Below are 19347 nucleotides of genomic sequence, written 5' to 3'. Positions count from 1 at the left end.
TAAGCATTGAAGTAAAAATGCCTTCATTCAAGGGCCTATTGAAAATAATCCATAAAGTCGTATTATTTTTATTATTTTATATTTGTATGTTGTACATAATATTACTACTTGTATTATGATTTTAAAGGTACTAACTTCAAAATTATAGTATACACTATTGTAAAATATATAGTAATTATATACCTACATTTATATGTTGTTCCAATAATATTTTGTATTTATCTTTATTTCTCATTGTACATATTTTTTAGTTACTATAATCAATATTTTGTGATACTATTAAAATTTGTAAAAACAATAAGCAAATTATCAAGTAATATGTAGGTATTCTGAAACAAACCTTATTTAAGTACCTAGTCTAGTTTCTATAATCCATACAGCCATATACAGCAGGTACCTAGAAATGCAATGCACATTGTATTATAAACTATGTACCTATATATTTATATGTTTTAGCACAATAATATTGAGAATGTATAGACTAATGGACTTCATTCAAAAATTAGAAAAAAGTTTAAGTTTATCAACACAATATTAACAGGACATTACTGAATAAAAACAAATTTACCAAAGTTTATTGTTCACCGTCACAAACAAGTAACAAGTATAATAACTAATAAATGACAATATAATAATGTAATATGGTTTTTGCAATGAAGTAAACACCAAACAGTCTCTAATTTGTATATTATAGGCACCTAGTATTGTGTATTTGTGTATCACTATAGATGTGTGTGAAGTTGGCCCCCCAACTTTGTCCAATCGATTCCAAAACTATGTCAATATTTTGCAAATAATTGCAAATTGGTTTTTAGAATTTGCAAATCGATATTTTATTTTTGTTGAATTTTTCAAGTTTTTTTGTCAGCCCCCCGACTTTGTCCGATCGATATTCCAAAACTATGTCAATATTTTACAAATTAATTGCAAATAATTGCGAATTGGTTTCTAATTTATAATAATAAAAATTAAATAAAGCGATGAATGAACCTGCATTTAAAAAAAAAAGTAAGTAATATAAATAAAAGATTGGAATAGATCAAGAAAAAAATAAAATAAAAAAAATAAATTTAATAGAAAAATATAATACTAACCAATAAAAAATATAAAATGAATAAAAATTATTCTTAATGGTTGCCCCTAACTGTAATTGTCGGTCTCATTCAATGCCGGTTTCATGATTTCTCTCTTTAATTGCAAGTCCATTTAATAATAATAAGTCTATGATTTTTAAGAATAGACCATCAACTTATTCTTATCAACCATTTTGTTCTATTATGTTTGATATTAAAGAGCAAAACTTCTAAAAAACATTATTATAGCTTCGGTATTATCTATCATACAAGTATAAATTATATTTTGTTAGTTAAAAAATTATTGACCAATAAGGTTTTATTATATTATTTTATTTCTGAAATCTCTTCTTCAATATCTACATATATTTTAACAATAGCAGTTGAAAAATAAAATAAATTCAGTCACAATTTTTTTTTATAATTATTCAAAGTTTGAATTTTGACAACATATATAAAAATGTTCATAGAAAACATTTAAAGCCGAGCTAAGTACACTTACATACACTTCTTTGTTCAATCCTGTTTATAAGATAGTGACTGGGAGTGTATGTCAAGTGTAAGAGCACCACACACTTTTAAATTTTTCATTATTTTTTTAAATGTAATTTTTTTAAATATTTTTTGAGAAGTATTTTTAAAAAAATTTATTTTTTATTTTTTATTTTCTACTTTTTAGTTAAAAGTACATTTTTTATTAAACGTTTAAAAAATATTTATGAAACAAATTTTTTATATTTAATAAAAAGAATTTTTGTTAATTTTTAATTTTTAAATTTTTAATCGACGATCAGCGGCGGTGATACGAGCGTGTGATACTTCCTCGGATATGACTTTGCACACCCCTCATCGCCTACCTGGAGGTCCGTGTCCCAAAATGACAACGGATTATTGTATTGTCATCCAAGACCAAAAAAACTTGAAAAATTCACCAAAAATAAAATGTCGATTTGCAAATTCTAAAAACCAATTTGCAATTATTTGCAATTAATTTGCAAAATATTGACATAGTTTTGAAATCGATTGGACAAAGTCGGGGGGCCAACTTCACACACATGGACTGGTCGAAGTATCTTCTTTATTCAATATCAGTATCAATATTGATTCTATATTAATTATTTTACTTTCATAAATAGATTTTATTTAATTTAAAACGAGTTAATTACTTATCCTAGTTATACCATTTTTATTGTTGAACATTGTACTTGTAAATACTTGAATCGGGATTTAAAAAATATTAAGTTCTTTACCATCATTTGTACAAGTAGGTACCTAACCTAGCCTAACCTAACATATACTACAGTTTATTTTATTGACACTGTAGTCAGGCATAATTATTTAAAAAATAAACAGCAATACCTATGTTTTTTTATTTCTATTAATTTTCGTAAAATGTTGATCTTAATTTATAAACATTCATTAATAACAATGAAATAATGATAAGAGTTAACTTTAACATAATCTTGTTTGCTGCTAATAAAATAAAGCAAATGTAATTATCTGTATAGGTCATCATTGTAGGTATAGATAATATCCATGAAATTTAAAGTTATAAATTGAAACATTACAAATTTTATAACTTTCAAAGTAGGTAGGTACTTGATCTTACCTATATTAAAACAACATTTCTATCAAATTTTTTTTTCTCAGTTCTTTTGAAAACTACTGGGAAATTAAAAATTTGACCCCCCCTCCCCAAATGCACCAACTAGATTTATTTTCCAATCAGAAAGCTACTGAAGTTAAATATCGAAGCATTATTTCGACAACTTATCGTATACTAAGACGCAAAGAAAAAATCAACATTGTAAAATCAATAAAATAAATCGTTCCGCTCAGAATCTAAAATGTAGCGAAAAAGTAGTGTAGGTACTACATTTAGATAAGAGAGTTAAAAGTATCACACTACATTTTAAAAAAATGTGGCGATAGCGAGCTACTTTTTAGGGAGAAGTAGCTGTAGCGTTAGCGTGCTAAAAAACCCTGTAGCGTCCCGAGTCCCGACCACTACTACGGCCGTACTTAACCTATCCTTTCAATGTCCCAACTATCAATATTGATACGGTTTAATTTTTTATTTATCCTTCCATTGCAGGAAGAACTATTGTATATATCCATTCATTTTTACATAGATGACTACTGAGTTTGTATTATAACTATTTCAGAATAACAATTAAAATCTAGATTATCTGAAACATAAGTAGTAATTTTATTTATTCTTGCTATAAATACTTCAAATTTTACTTATATTTTAGATTATTTTAATTTTAATTTTATTAAAATTTAGACACCTACCCGTATACATTTATTGTTTTTTATTATTGTGTTACATGCTGTTATTATTATTGTACGTTACTATATTACTGCATTGATATTTGTAAAATAACTGCTGTTACCTACATAAAGTATCATCTTGATTTCTGACAGATAACCCACCTAACTGGTAATTACATAATACATACCTAGTCTTATAACTTATAACAGCGGTTCCCAAACTTTTTTTCAGTGCTTTTTTTTAACCAAATATAGCCAAAGTGCCCTGCTGTGAATACCTTAAGCAACAGGATAAAAAATACTCATTAATAATGAATTTTCAAAAAAAAAATTATTATTAGCAGTAGACCACGGTGCCAATGTCCTTAGAATATACTCGCTGTGCTCCTAGTGAATCGTGGTCCACATTTTGGGAACCACTGACTTAAATGTAGGTATGTACATGACAATTTCACTTACTAAAATAATTACCTACCTACTTACCTACCTAATTAGTAATTACATACAATGTTCCTTTCTATCTTCCACCTTAGAAATTAGATTCTGTTAAGATTCTATACTCGCCAAATTTATTGGTGAAGTAAGAAAGATACCAGCATTCTAGTATCTTTTCAAAAATGTTAAGTGTATTTAGTTTTGTAAGTTCTTTAACGATATTGGTCAAATATTATGACGTTAAATATTGTGGTTAGTATATTTATAGGTAGTAATAAGTATAGGTATATATATAGGTATTACCAATTAGGTATTTATCTATCTTTGTAGTAGGTACCTAAGTCAAAGGTAAGTGTAAACTTACATCAGATAATGCGATACCAAGACCCAGGTGATTCATTTAACTCCTTATTAAAAAAAGTATTAACGTTTTTGAAATAATGGAGCCTTACCCATAGTTAAATAATTATCAGAATAATCAGAAAGCTGTTGGTCCACTACTCTACTCATTTAAAACATGTAGTATCATAGGTCTAATTCATAAACTACGGCAAATTTTCATAAACACCGATGAATACAAATTAAAAATCCGAAGTATTGACCAGGAAATATTTAATTTTAAATTGATTTTTGAACCTAATATTTACAGTTGTATATTAAGTTTTTAATCGTAAATATTAAATACATGATTATATAACATGATATTATATTTCTACTATGTGGTGATAAAATAAAATTATTGCTTAAAAATTAGTGGTAGGCAATCGTCTACTTGTGTGTAAGGAAAGTAAAAAAATTCTCAAGGCCCGTCCCTCCAGATGCCTGTACCGCCATCACCATGCCAAAATTTATCGTCGGTTCGTTTCGTCAACACTACATATGACTCGGAAGCCAAAATAATATAATAGTAGTACGATTGTCGATTGATAATATTATAATAATAAATTAAAAGGACGTTATACTCGTATGTGTTGTCTTTGTTTTGCAAGTACGTAACATTACTAACATTAAATTTTCAGATCATAAGATCGAGTTTATCTCCGTTAAATTAAAAATTAGAGTGAATTGATCCTTCATAAAAATTAAAGGCAAGAGTATAATTTAAACAACCTCGTGGTTAGGTTCAGTGACGCACCCAAATGGGCTTTGGGCTTAAGCCCCCCCCCCCCCAAATATTTTTTCATTAAATTACACGTTATTATAGAAAATATAGTATAACAATGATAAATGATAATGTTTTATTTTAAAATGTTGTTATTATGTTAGATACACATATAGATATACAAAATAGTTCAATACTACGCGATAAGGTTTGTGACAATCAATATACTCTATGGTGGCAATCGTCGATTTTTTATTTCGTTGAAAATTATTTTTAGATTTATAGATAGGTACTATAACGATTACGTACAATCGACTTTAATTGTTAACTACGATAACAATGATAATTATGACTTTCGACTGTCTGTGGCATGAAAACCTCGTTTAAAATGTTTAGATAATTCAGTCTGTTCGATTTTTTGTTTGTGATAGCTGTGTCGAATGTGCGTATGAGTAATAAAAAAGCTGAGTAATGAGTTAAAACGAGTCAAAAACGAAAGAAACCTGAAGTTGATATTAGTAGTACTCTTCTTAAGTAGATATACATATTAGTATTAAACCAAAAATTTCAACTATCAATGAACCGCCCAGTCCTCAAAAACATTTTGCTTCGCCGTCACAGTCAACATCTGACGACTGATATTGTTGGTAATTATGAAAATTTGTCTTCTTTCGATATATCATTATTTGTAAATAAAAAACTCGACGATAAACAAAAAATTCAAGTTTTACAAAATGTGTGGGTCCCAGATAATAACTATAATTTTCTTAATCAACAAATTTGCAATCAAAAAAGAAAATTTAATATACTCTGGTTAACTAAATACAAATGGTTAACTTATTCAAAAATTGAAGATAGTGCTTTTTGTAAATTTTGCGTATTATTTGCACCTTCTGAGGCTGATTATAATTCAAACCAATCACTACATACATTTGTTAAAAAGGGGTACAATAATTGGAAAAAAGGCTTAAAAAATTCGAAAAACACGGAAGTTTAAATTATCATAAAAAAGCTAATTTAAAAGCTGACCATTTTATGGATGTCATGTTAGGAAAAATATTATAGGTTGATAAACAAATTAACAAATTTCATCACCAACAGACTTTAGAGAATCAAGAAAAACTTAAATCGATAATAAAAATAATTATTTTGTGTGGACGACAATGTCTACCACTTAGGGCACATCGAGATTACGGAACGTTTAATATAGATCAAGATCCTGAATGCAACGAAGGCAATTTTCGAGCGTTACTCAGGGCACGAACGAATTGATTCAGGAGAAATTTAAAACAACATTTAATGACTTGCAAAAAAAATTCAACGTATATTAGTTGGAACATTCAAAACCAAATAATAGAAGCTTGCGATGAAGTCATTTTAACAAAACTTGTAACTAAATTAGCTTATACTTTATCAAAAGTAAAATAAAATAAAAAGTAAAATACTTCAAATGACAGATATAGATCTATCAACTTCAGTTAACCAATTAGAAAGTGTAGTGTTCTTCGACGACTTAGAAGTAATGCCGACAATGAATTTAAACAATTATTTTTAGAAGCACAAGAAGTTGCCTCTAATTTAGACTTGACTATGTCTATACCTAGACTAATAAAACACCAAACTAAGCGATGTAATACACCATCTGAAAATATTGAAGCATACTATAGACGTTCAATTTTTATTCCATGGGTCGATTCATTTCTTAATAGTCTTTCTGTTTCTGATCGATTTTTAAAACATAAAAATCTCCTAACAAGTTATAAATGTCTTTTACCAACCGGACGTAATCCAACAGATGAATAAATTTCAAGTTTTAAAAATATTTTTGACTTTTACGAAAAAGATATTATGCCACAAATTAGTTTTTCTGTCGCTAAGGTCGAATTCGAATTGTGGTATTAAAAATTTAAAAACTGTGGATATACTTTACCGCTAAACGCGATTGATGGTTTAAATGTATGTGATATTAAAATATTTGAATCAGTATTTATACTTTTGAAAATATTTGCAACGTTACCGGTAAATACAAGTACGGCTGAGAGATCGTTTTCCACACTACGGCGAATTAAAACCTATCTCCGACAATGGAGATATGTCCACAATGGGACAGTCACGTTTAAATGGTCTGGCAAATCTTCACATACATCGAGAAATACAAATTAAAGAATCTGATGTATACAAATTCTTTCTGAAAAGGGACCCAGGAAACTTAAATTTTAAATTGATTTGTCATAATATTTAGCTATAGATATAATTATATAAATATTAAATACATAATAATATAACATATTATATACTTAATATATGATAATAATAAATTAAAGTGGTTATTTAAAAATTAGTTTTAATTGTTTACTTGTGTAGTTGTGTGTAAGAAAAAAAGAAAATTTATTAAGCCCCTCTCCAAGCAAAAATTCTGGGTGCGTGCCTGGTTAGGTTAGGTTAATAGCTTTTTACTGCACTTATTTAAATTTTGACGCGAGTTTTATAATTATTTTAAGATGTACAAACAATTTATAATTTTAAAATACTTATATAACTTGCTTCAAAATCAAAATATAGTAAAAATCCCACGAGATGGTCTAAATGATACTCTTGCCTTTAATTTTTGTAGGAAATCAATTCACTCTAATTTTTAAACTAATGGAGTTAAACGCGATCTGCTTCTGAGCGTAAGATTGGCTATGTCACGCATTTGTAAGACGGGGACAACACAATATGCGGATATAATGTGCTCTTGAGCATTTAAAAGCATTATAGCAAGAAGATTTGAAAACCCTGCACCGATCGTCGCGCTATTGGACGTCAAAACTGTGGTCACCGGATAATTAATATCCCGGGTAGTTACTAATTACTAATTATATAGGTTATTACCTACATAATTATTATTTATTAATTGAAGATGGTGGTAAGTATTATATAATATTATGGTATATAATTATATAGGTACCTCAGAGATATATTGGAATGAACTTCCGTCGGGTAGCAGATACCGCGGTATAGCGACCACTGGCCGCGGTATTTACCTATATAGTAGATGACAGGTGTACGAAGATGAGAATGCCGCTGTTGCTGCTGATGTCGCCGTTGCCGTCGCCGCCGCTGCGATCACTTTCTGTTTGTTTTCAAAGTCTTCGATAGGTACTTGTAATTTTTTTTCTATTTTTTTTTTCGTTGACTCGCGCCAATGTGTGTGTTTTTATAATTTTTTTCGAAAACCGAGAAACAAGAAGGAACAGGTAATTATGATATTGTATAATGTTATTATCGTAATAATTAGAAGAATACCGCTGAGAAACAAACCTAACTACGATATTAGGAATATCGGTGTGCATAACAATAATTATTGTTGTTCATGTATTGTATTGATATTATAATATTTACGTCGTCGCATTACTGAGTATAATGCGGCGCCGATACATAGGTATTATTGCGTTACTATGCGATTATTAGAAACTGACAATAAAACCGTAAACAACAATATAATTATTACACATTAAAACGTAGGTACCTTATGTAATAAATAGGTAGAATTATGTTTACGCCAGTTCGACGTTATAATATTGTATTCCAGCCGGCTGCAAATATTGCTTTGGCGATCGTGGTGGCGTTGCAGTTGGAGCGGTTTCACTGATGCACGCGCGCCACACTCGTTCGGCGGCGCATCGGTCGATCATCCACGTGCCTGAGTCCCAGGTTAATGCACCGTGATGACATTGCCACGTGCGGTCCACGGTGAATGATCTCGCCGCACAGGTCCAAATACCAGAGTCCAGAGTCACTGCGAGTGGCACGGTAAATTCAAATAATATCAGAAATGAGTAAATTGTTCGATCCCACCTACCGATGCAACTACGAGCTATTCATTAATAACTATTCTCGAACACTGGGTTTTTATCTCTTTGCTCTCTGTCTCTCTCTCTTAAAAATTATCCTATAAGACATTTATGATGAGCGGGGGAGGGAGTATCACCTCTCGCAGACAATTTTAAAACCATAATGATAATCAGAACAGATACAGAAAAAGATTAATAGAACTAATATGAAATGAGATAATATTTTTAAAAGATAACTTTGCTCTATGTATTTTAATAGGGTTAATTTATTAATACTCTTATGAAACTATAAACTATTACGCACACACCCATCGCCCCATAACAAAATTGAGATGCGGCTCTCGATTACCCTTTTCACTGTGCCACTTGTCACGGGAATTAACGATTTTGCTGAATAGGATGATGACGGCGGTAATTCGTCAGGAGCGGTGGCACTTTTTTGTGAGTATCGTAGGACCAAGAGTAAAATTCATAGTTTGTATGAAAATCACCAACTAATATAGTGTAATGCAGCGAATAAAATATTGTGTGTGGTACGAAATGCCAAGTGTGTAATGACCTGTAATTACAAGTAACTTTCTTAACTATAGTTAACTTAGTTTTTAACTTTTCTTCAATAAATGGACTATAGGTAATATGTACAAGTTTTATACCATTTTATTGGGATGTATTCTGTACTCTGTATAGATAAATAAAAATAGAAATTGACTATCCTATGTTTATGTGTATTGATTAAATACACCTTCACGTTATATATGAAGTGTTTAAGTGTGTAATCCAAACAAATAAATATATTTTAGCCTCTAACTGTCATGGACTCGAAACTAATGATTAAAATATGTTGTTTGTTCGTGGTTCATTACCTCGTAATCTCGTTAAAATAATAAGCCTGACAGCTGCTTTCGCTGTGAACTTAAATAAACTACAATTGATACGGTTGTAGGTACGTTTTCGTTTAAAATAAAACAAGGTTAGTATAGGTTTGTTCAAATATTGTTTACCGTGAAAAATTTTTAGTTAATTTTTGGCCCTTGACATCAAAAAGTTTTCCAACCCAAGCAGATTATGATGATTATTATTTATTTTCATCAAACGACGCGTTTTTATCGTTGTGCAATGTGATGCACAATACAGCGACGATAATAATATTATGTATAGGTGTATTATTATTATTATTGTAATAGTATGATTGGGTGAGCGGTAAAATCCGGATTGGCCCGGTCAAAATATTTTATTGTATTTATGAACTTGATCGCAATAGTCATCAAAACACGCCTTACGGTAGAAGACGTGCACGTGAAGCTGTGTAGATGAATTATAATATTATAGTATCATATTGTAATATTATGTTGTATTACCTATTTAGTATTTTGTCCATATAAACGCGAGGTGACGGTAATACAATTATAGGTCAACTGGTTACTGATATGACATAATAATAAATTACAGTGTTCCAGGAATTCACGCACTCTAATACTATCTATTACTACGAATATATCTATTACTACGAACACACTCACACAGCTCTTCTGTGAGAATATAGAATATTGCCTATATATTTTAACTCCTTAAAATGGTTCGCTTTCAACAACCTTAACAGTGCGTCTCGCGTCCTGTGTATGCATAATACCTATCTATAATACTCTTCATATCCGTTAGCTTACACGCTTATAGCTTTTATACCCCATGATCTACTATTGTTATTATATTCAATAACCGTTCCCTTGGTATGGTGTCCCACCCAGGTGGTATTTACCGGTGGAGTACGATTGCGCGCGTTTTACCTTTTTGGGCATACAATTGCGCGCGGTGCCGGAATAACAAAGAACATGTTTTTGACTATTCAAAAGCGTACGATTGCGCGTGAAATTGGATGCGACGTTGCCAATTTATTATTAAAATTTAAAATAATAATAATTATTAAAAAAATTATAAAAAAATTTGTTATTTGTCGTATACCTATGTTGTTATTGTATTTATTTCTAATAACATTATAAACGTGGCATCGCGTGTCAATTAATCAGTCAAAAATAGTACAAAAAGTTACAAATAGTACAAATAGTTACAAAAAATAACAGATACTTTATATTCACACTTAGTCTACCTAAAAAGTTCGGATATTTACCATGCACCTATAATCTGTATATTTGGCAACGTTGCTTAGAAGCAAAAATAATTTAGCACGCGCACTTGTACACCTAAAAAGGTACCGTTGATAAGGACCGCGCGCAATCGTATTACAGCCGTATTTACATATTATGAACTACCAAGTTGACCATAAACTAAAAAATGCGGGGGCGGATCCAACCAAAAATAACGGGGGGGGGGGGCAGTAGTATTTCATAGACGTAAATATAGAGGCTGTTTCCAAAAATTAATAACTAATATACACAATACATTTTATATGGATATGAAGTTTTTTAGAGAATGGGGGGGGGGGGGAGATCGGGGCGCTGGATCCGCCATTGTGCGGGACCTAGTCCATAGCACATCCACAAAAACCACACTTTTTATCGTAAATCAAATTGAAAATAAAATGTTTTGATTGGTTAAACATTTGGTGAAGTGGGCAAATTTTACACGTGTAAGATAAGGGACACGCAGTAATTAGAAAAAGGGATCTTGCAAACCAACGGATAACAATAGAGTTTATTTTATTTTATTAAACATACGGGATAAACCCTTTGAGCATATAAACACCTTAAACATATATATTTATATATATATACCTATACTATACAGTAAATTATTATAGGCATAGAAGAAACGAAGGGTCAACATTGAAATTAGACATCACACGTGTAATCGGTTCATTTTTAAAGTAATTAGTGGAGTTACAGGATCAGTTTTGTAAATACATACAAATTGCATATTAAATTTCTTCCTAGAAAAATTTCGAAAATAAGTATTAGGTACCTAAAGGTCTAGACAGAAGTCCACAGCTCATCCCATTCACTTACTTTTTGATATCACGCCTCAAAAAAATAACATACAAATTACAAAATTTAGCTTGCAAATACATACACCAGATATTAGGCAAAAAAAACCTTTTTAAATTCCAATTTGATCTTCAGTTTAGATGTATTTATTAGATACAATGTAAAAATTGTATGTTAGAAACAAATAAAACCTTGAATAACATAACTTCACTAATAACATATAATGAAATATTTTTTTTTAGATGACACATCGAACTACTTCGGATCTAATTTGGAAGTGATTCAAAAATATATATTTTGTACGTATTCTAGTGAACACTAAATAATGATACAATTTGTTTGTATTCAGATAAATTTTAAAACCGATATTGTGTGCTTGGATGCTTGACTTAAATTGTCAAATTTTCGAGTAATTAGATTGCAGCGATTTGTGCTCGATAAGTAATAAATGAAGGAGTTATTCGATAGCGTCCCGTTTCTACCTATTTTATATACATTTTTAGTATTTCGATTTGTCCGCATTCTCTAGCTCAGTAAAATAAATTTTCACAGTTCTAACGCATCCACTTACTTTTTTTTCTTCAAAATTTTAAAACGTATGATGATGAAATTTTAAATTTTGGTTCTTCTACGTTATGCATGAAATAACTTGGCCTGACAGATTGACTGATTCATCATCGCCTAGCGTGAACGACAGCAGCTAAGAATATGAAATTTGATCAGTAGTTTCGTTATATGATTTAATGTCTCGCTAAAAAAGGATTTTGAAATTGACGATAGAAATTGAATTGTTTTTGTTTATAAATGTTTGCCATTGGTTTTCAGCAGATCGGATATAAGTATACAATTAATTGCTGCGTTTAAATGTCTTCAATTAAAAAAAAAACTGTTTGCTGAAAGTTAAAACCAAATGTATGTAGTGGTGTGTTCAGGGAGGGAGTTAAGGGTTATATCCTCCACATCGTCTTTTTTTTTCTGCACTCAAAGAAAATTATTGTAGGACTAATGGAAAACGACTATAAAATTAAAGAAAAAAGGTGATGAAAAAATTGCACCCTAAATATACATCAATGTACAGTTTTAATTCAATGAAACCATACGTTTTCAATAATAAAACAATTTTTATTATTTTAATATATGTATTATTTGTGATAAGAATTTAATACTTTTAAAAATAATTATATCAAATAACGTATAGAAAAGAACTTATTAGTTATAAGTGTTGTTTTAGAATCATTACTTAAGAATTTGTCACACCCGCATGTGTTGTCTCAGTCTTACAAGAGCGTAACATAACAAATTTTACGCTCAACAGTTCCAATGTAGCTCCGTTAGTTTAAAATTTAGAATGAATTGACTTCTTACAAAAATTAAGGGCAACATTATTATTTAGGTTATAGCCGAGGGTTTTTATTATATTTTAATTTTAAAGCGAGTTATGAGTATTTTAAGATTTACAAAAATTTACAATTTTGAGACAATTAATATATATAGTTGTTGATGACATATGTTCTGAAAGATATTCTGACAATAAGTTAATTTAAAGTACAAGGAAATATTTTAAACAACACCAAGTAAAAATATTGAGGCCGTGAATATCTCTAAAGTTATATTATTGCAGATAACATATATAATAATAAATAATAATAATGTCGACAAATATTATATTATGTCACATAAATCATAATCATTTCAAAAATGATGTGTTTTAGTTTGTGTCTGTCATCACTGTTTGGGACAGTAACACTGCTTCGATTTTCTTCAAAGTATCTCATAACTTATTCGACGGGAAAATGAATCAACTTATAATATAAATTATAATTATAATTATTATATCAGATTTATATTGATTTATTCATGTGGTCAACATTTAAAATTTTCAATAGTTTTCAAAAGTACAGGATAAAACAAAATTAAAATTAAAGAAACACTGCAGTAATTTTTATGCGATCCCGTTTTCCCATGCACTTCGTTGCCCAAAAATTCCTAACTCCTCTATATGAACATTATGTTTTACATAATATAACCATGGCAACCATTTATATACAAAAACTTCCATTGAACGATTTACCCATTTCACGAGAGTGAAGTCCAGTAGTGTTAAGGAATAAGGTACAATATAGGTATAACAGTACAATTAAATACAAATATATTATATTTACTTTTGATCGTAATAAAATTAAACTATTAAAATGTACTAGAATTGGATATATTAACAATAATATTAAAATATTATAAAAATGGAAATCACTATATCAGTTAGGTAATAAAAATAATAATTTTTTTTCGGTATGACCGTAGCCCGTTTGTACTGTTAACCGATAGACCTAAGTATATATTGGCCATCGAGTAAACTAATGGACATTAGACAGCGCTTCTATTACACCAAGCCATCAATGCTAGGTGATCATAATAATATAACCGTAATAAAATATATAATTGAGAGAGATAAATATAAAGTATTGTAGTGAAGGAGAACCGCATAAGGAACTGTATAAAATTATTATTACTTTGTTTCTTTTCTCGCTCACTCTTTTTCGTACCACCGATTTCTCTCTCTAAGTGTTGTAAAATAGTTTATAGTTCTATTTGTAAACCGTTATCGTGTCAGTGAGTTTGGATTTTCGGGATTTCCGTCACCACCGTAACCGTCCTTTATCGTGGCTCGTTTAAATATAATATACCTACACATATAATATATTATATAATCATGTATCAGTGAATATCTCCAATCCTGATTGCAATGATAACAATAATAATATAATTTGTTTGCTACAATCTTCAAGTATATTAGGATATTACTATTTACTATTTAGACGTTTGCTGTGCAGCACTACATTGTGCTATGTGTCGTACGTATATAATAGATATAATTATATTGACATATTGTATTTATAATATATAATATAAATATACAATTTGTTCGTCGAAGTACAAAACCAGGTATGTAATATTCTAATTTATAATTAATAAATTAACCATACCATATTATAATTTATAATATAGCTGCAAGTAATAATTTTTAAGTATAATATCATATAATATAAATTATATTATAATTATAACTTTTAATATTACCCCACGCATCAAATCAAATAAGAGCAGTGTGTAATATTCTAGCATGCTGCATGCACGTGTATATAGTTTGTTAATGTAATGTAGTAATGTAATAATTTTTTTTTTAACATATTGATTTTAATTTGTACAATCTGTAACATAAATAGATTTAATAAATAAATAAATGTAATTAGCTAGGTACCTACATTTATCGTTTAAGATAGCTGCAAATGTTTAAAATTTACCTTTATTATACTTTATTAGTTTATTACCTAGGTATGTATTTAATACAAATATATAATTATATCTAGGTAGGTACTGTTATTATATTATAGTATCAACTGTATAATATGTAGTGAAAGCTATAGACTAAGGTAAAAATAGGTTATTTCAATTTTTAAGTATAAATTTGCATACATTTTAAACGGTTCTAGGTCACTTTGTACGGTCGAGCATTAAAAGTGCGAAACGCGGACACTTTGTACGATCGGGTAAAAAGGTATATTGCAGAACGCGGACACTTTGTACTATTATATACATAAAGTATATATATTATAAATATAAGTTATATACCTCAGTAATAAGTATATATAATATTATAAATTATAACGTAAATTATTAAAATATAAAAATTAAAAGTAAATTGTTTCATCGTATATTAATAATGATTAAAATAATCAAATAATCAATAATATTATTATAAATCTTAATTGTTTTATAATATTAGATATCAGTTTTAAAGCAAATTAAAAATGTGTACAATATAAATATGTCATAATGACAAATAAAATATAAAAATGAAAAAAAATCATTAAAAACCACATGCATAATATATGGAATTTAAAACTTGGATTTGTTGTTCCTACTAATTTATTGAACGAACTATTCCACCCTTCACTAAAATTATTAATTCGATGAGAATTAGACATAGTTTGACGTCTTACATTCCAAATATAAGGAGGGTACCGTGCGTTATTGTTATTACCACTAATATAAGTTCTATCAAAGTATGAAATAAGAGGTAGTAATTCTTGAGAAAATGTTGTATACATATGAGACTAATTTCGACCAAAATGTCGTCAATAGGTATAAAAACGCCAATGAAGTCATCACTCTACATTCTTTGGAAATCCGTTCATTTTCTTTATACAATTTTGCTAATCCAAGTTGCTGAATTTGTCGCCATACAGACTGGCATAAATGAAAAAAGCAACCTTGAATCTGGACGTCATTAAAAACTCGATTTATTACGTTTATTACACCTAACTCAAAATCTATAATAATTCGCTCAGGCTTAAGGGGAGTTGCGTTTCGTACAGATGCTATAACGAGATTTAACAACATTTCATGATACGTATTTTCTAATTTATCTGGAAGATAAGCATAAACACATGTCCTAACATTTCCTTCAAATTCTGCTCGTATAATGTATAATTGAGCAAATATACTGGAACATTTAAATGTGCCATCCATGAACCACATATTTGATGAAGATAAAAAAGAAAGACCTCCATTTGTAGCGAAAATTAAAATTCTATGCTCATTTACAATGTCATAAATTAAAAAATCAGTTGACTCGCCTATTGTAGTTTTCCACTTATTTGGTAGTGAAAAATTTAGATTTTTAGGCTCATCAGGAATATTTTTACGTCGTGCACGTCTTATAGTGCGACGTAAAGCATCAGGATTTCCCAAATTTGAACAAACTTTACCTACAATGAAACATCGATGTAAAAAATATTTTACTATACCTAAAAATATAAAAACCTATAAAAAATGTATATTGTTTACTTACTACTACATCCATGTGCGATTGATAAAAGAATTTGATTTGTACTTTCTTTGTTGTTAATAAAATTGCGCATTGCTTCATCTCAGTTTTCGCGTTGTTAACGGCACAGAATGTTAGTTCATCCAATGGTTTTGGGTCGTGTTGTGTGATACAAATTTAGTAAATACGGTATACTAAAATATATATATATATATATATATTTAAGTTAAATTCATATTATTTGACGTTCACAAATAATAATACAATCGTAATTTATATACAAATAGTACCTATAATATTTATAATAAATATTTTTGTATAACAATAACTATAATATATCTACACAGTTAAGAAATAAAAATAAAATATTTATATATGAGGTACTTACTGGTTCTATAAGATTTGTAGAAATTTTTCCTACACACGTGATGACTGAACATTTCCATCTTATATCATTCAAATTTTTTCTTAATGCCGTATATTCAAAACGATCTTTAACAAGTTTTGGTCTTAGTTTACTGGAACTTGTTTCCATCGTGAAGATTTCGGTAGTGACAGTGTCTTAGTGAAATGCATTTCAACGATAAACGCAAATGATAAGTATTTAACGTAGATATCGCGATAGTGAAATATATATAATGATAAACTATTATCGATGTATATGTACCCATGAGATTCCCCAGATTATATAAAATGTATTTATAACATTTTTAGTAAAATTTTTCATATATAATATATAGTATTATTTACTTGCTAACTTAGGTATATAACTTATATTTATAATATATATACTTTATGTATATAATAGTACAAAGTGTCCGCGTTCTGCAATGTACCTTTTTACCCGACCGTACAAAGTGTCCGCGTTCTGCAATGTACCTTTTTACCAGACCGTACAAAGTGTCCGCGTTGTACATTTTGAACAATGGACCGTACAAAGTGACCGTTTACCATTTTAAACAGCTAATACTCGTATAGTTCAAGTTCTAAAACATCTATGCCTAAAGATAATAATATACCTAAAATTTAAATACCTGTTTCATATTGTATACCTACAAAAACAAAAGTTCAATTTATTTTATTGCCTATACCTTACCTACAATAATAGTTTATACTTTTAAACTTTGATAATAAAAGTAAATTAAAATAATTGCCATTTCCTCATCTAACAAATTGTATGTATTTTTTATTTTGATAGTAATATCATGATAAAAAGTAATAGAACGAAGAGGAGAAAAATACAAAAAGATCTTATGTTGCTAAATGAATCTCAAAGTATCGTTCATCAAAATCTAAATGAAACAATAATTAATATTTCTGAAATAAATTCCGATTTAGTTAATTCAAGATTATTAACCAGCAATAATGGAAATCCACCAGTTGAAGATTCATTTTATTTTAATGCTGTTTCGGTGCAAACTAATGAAAATTCAAATTGTTATAAAAACCCTGAAAAAATATCTGATTGTTATAATTATTCAAACTCAATTAAAAGTAATGTAGACGAATGTAGTATAGACAATGAAACAGAACCTTTACAGATTAAACTTAAAAATTGGGCTTTGGAATGTGATGTTCCACACTCAACACTAGATAAATTATTGCCAATTTTAAAACATGAAGAAGATTATAAATCATTTCAAAAACTGCCTTTGAATAGTAGAACTTTATTAAATTCAAGTTCTTCAGCAACAAAAAATATTTTAAACATCTATCCAGGAATATATTATCATTTTGGATTAACTTTTGGCATTAAAAGGCATTTATTAAAATTTAAACATGAAGATAATGAAATTAAAATTTTAGTTGGTGTCGATGGATTACCATCACTTTCAAAAAGTAGTAGTAGTCAGTTTTGGCCAATATTGGCGTATGTTTATCCTCATTCCAATAATGTATTTCCAATTGGAATTTACCATGGAAATTCAAAACCAAATGATAGTAATAATTATTTGAAATATTTTATTGAAGAAGCTAAATATTTAACTATGAATGGTAATTTTTTTAAAGTTTCAGTTATAGCATTCTGTTGTGATCAGTGTTAGGAATAGATAACAAAAAAATCATCTGGATAAAGATAAAGATAACAACACTAAATTTTATCTAAGATACAGATAAAAGATAAACAAATTTAATTCATCTAACAAAAAGATAAAATATAAAAATATTTTATCCAGATGAATAACAGATAATTATAGAAATTAAAATTAAAACAACTAATTTAAAAAAACATATATAATGTTATGTAAGTATATGCCTATATAATATGTTTATTTTCGACTTAACTTATTATATCATGATGTGTATCACCAAACATTAACTTCAACACATATAATTATATAAGGAACCAATAAGATCCGAGGGACTCTAGGGAGTAACAAAGTATAAATAATAATTTGGGAAGTCACCCTGCTGAAGAAGTTGTCGAGTGGACCAAAAACAAAATTCACATAGTTAATAATATTTTTGGTACAGATCTATCTAATTTTCACTAAAAAATTTATCTTTTAAATTTATCTAGATAAGTCAAATATTTATCTAAAATAAATACTTAGATAACTTATATTTATTTATCTAGATAAGATAAAAGATAAAATAATTATTATCTGGATAATTTATCTAGATAAATTTATCTAGATAAGTCCTAACACTGGTTGTGATAGTCTGGCAAAATCGTTTATTCTAAAAGTTAAAGCACATACGTGTTTTTCATCTTGCACTAGATGTTTTCAGGAAGGAGAATATTTGCAAAATCGAATATGTTTTCCATATCAAGAAAATAGTTGCCAGAAGAGAGACCATTATGGATACACGACAATGGTTCAAAAATGTCATCATCTACGAGAAGGAGTGACATCTG

At 28.8% G+C, this 19347-nt stretch overlaps 1 pseudogene; it reads right to left on the bottom strand.

The window, feature by feature from the left end:
- Positions 1-4320: 4320 nt before the first annotated feature.
- LOC149059384 (uncharacterized) lies at positions 4321-17022 on the bottom strand (annotated as a pseudogene).
- Between the last annotated feature and the right edge of the window lie 2325 nt (positions 17023-19347).

The sequence above is a fragment of the Diuraphis noxia genome, unplaced genomic scaffold, assembly GCF_037042655.1.
Source record: "Diuraphis noxia isolate RWA-SAM2 unplaced genomic scaffold, SU_Dnox_SAM2 contig0001, whole genome shotgun sequence".
NCBI classification, from domain to species: domain Eukaryota; kingdom Metazoa; phylum Arthropoda; class Insecta; order Hemiptera; family Aphididae; genus Diuraphis; species Diuraphis noxia.
The sequence above is the reverse complement of the archived record's forward strand: the minus strand, read 5'-3'. Positions and strand labels throughout refer to the sequence as shown.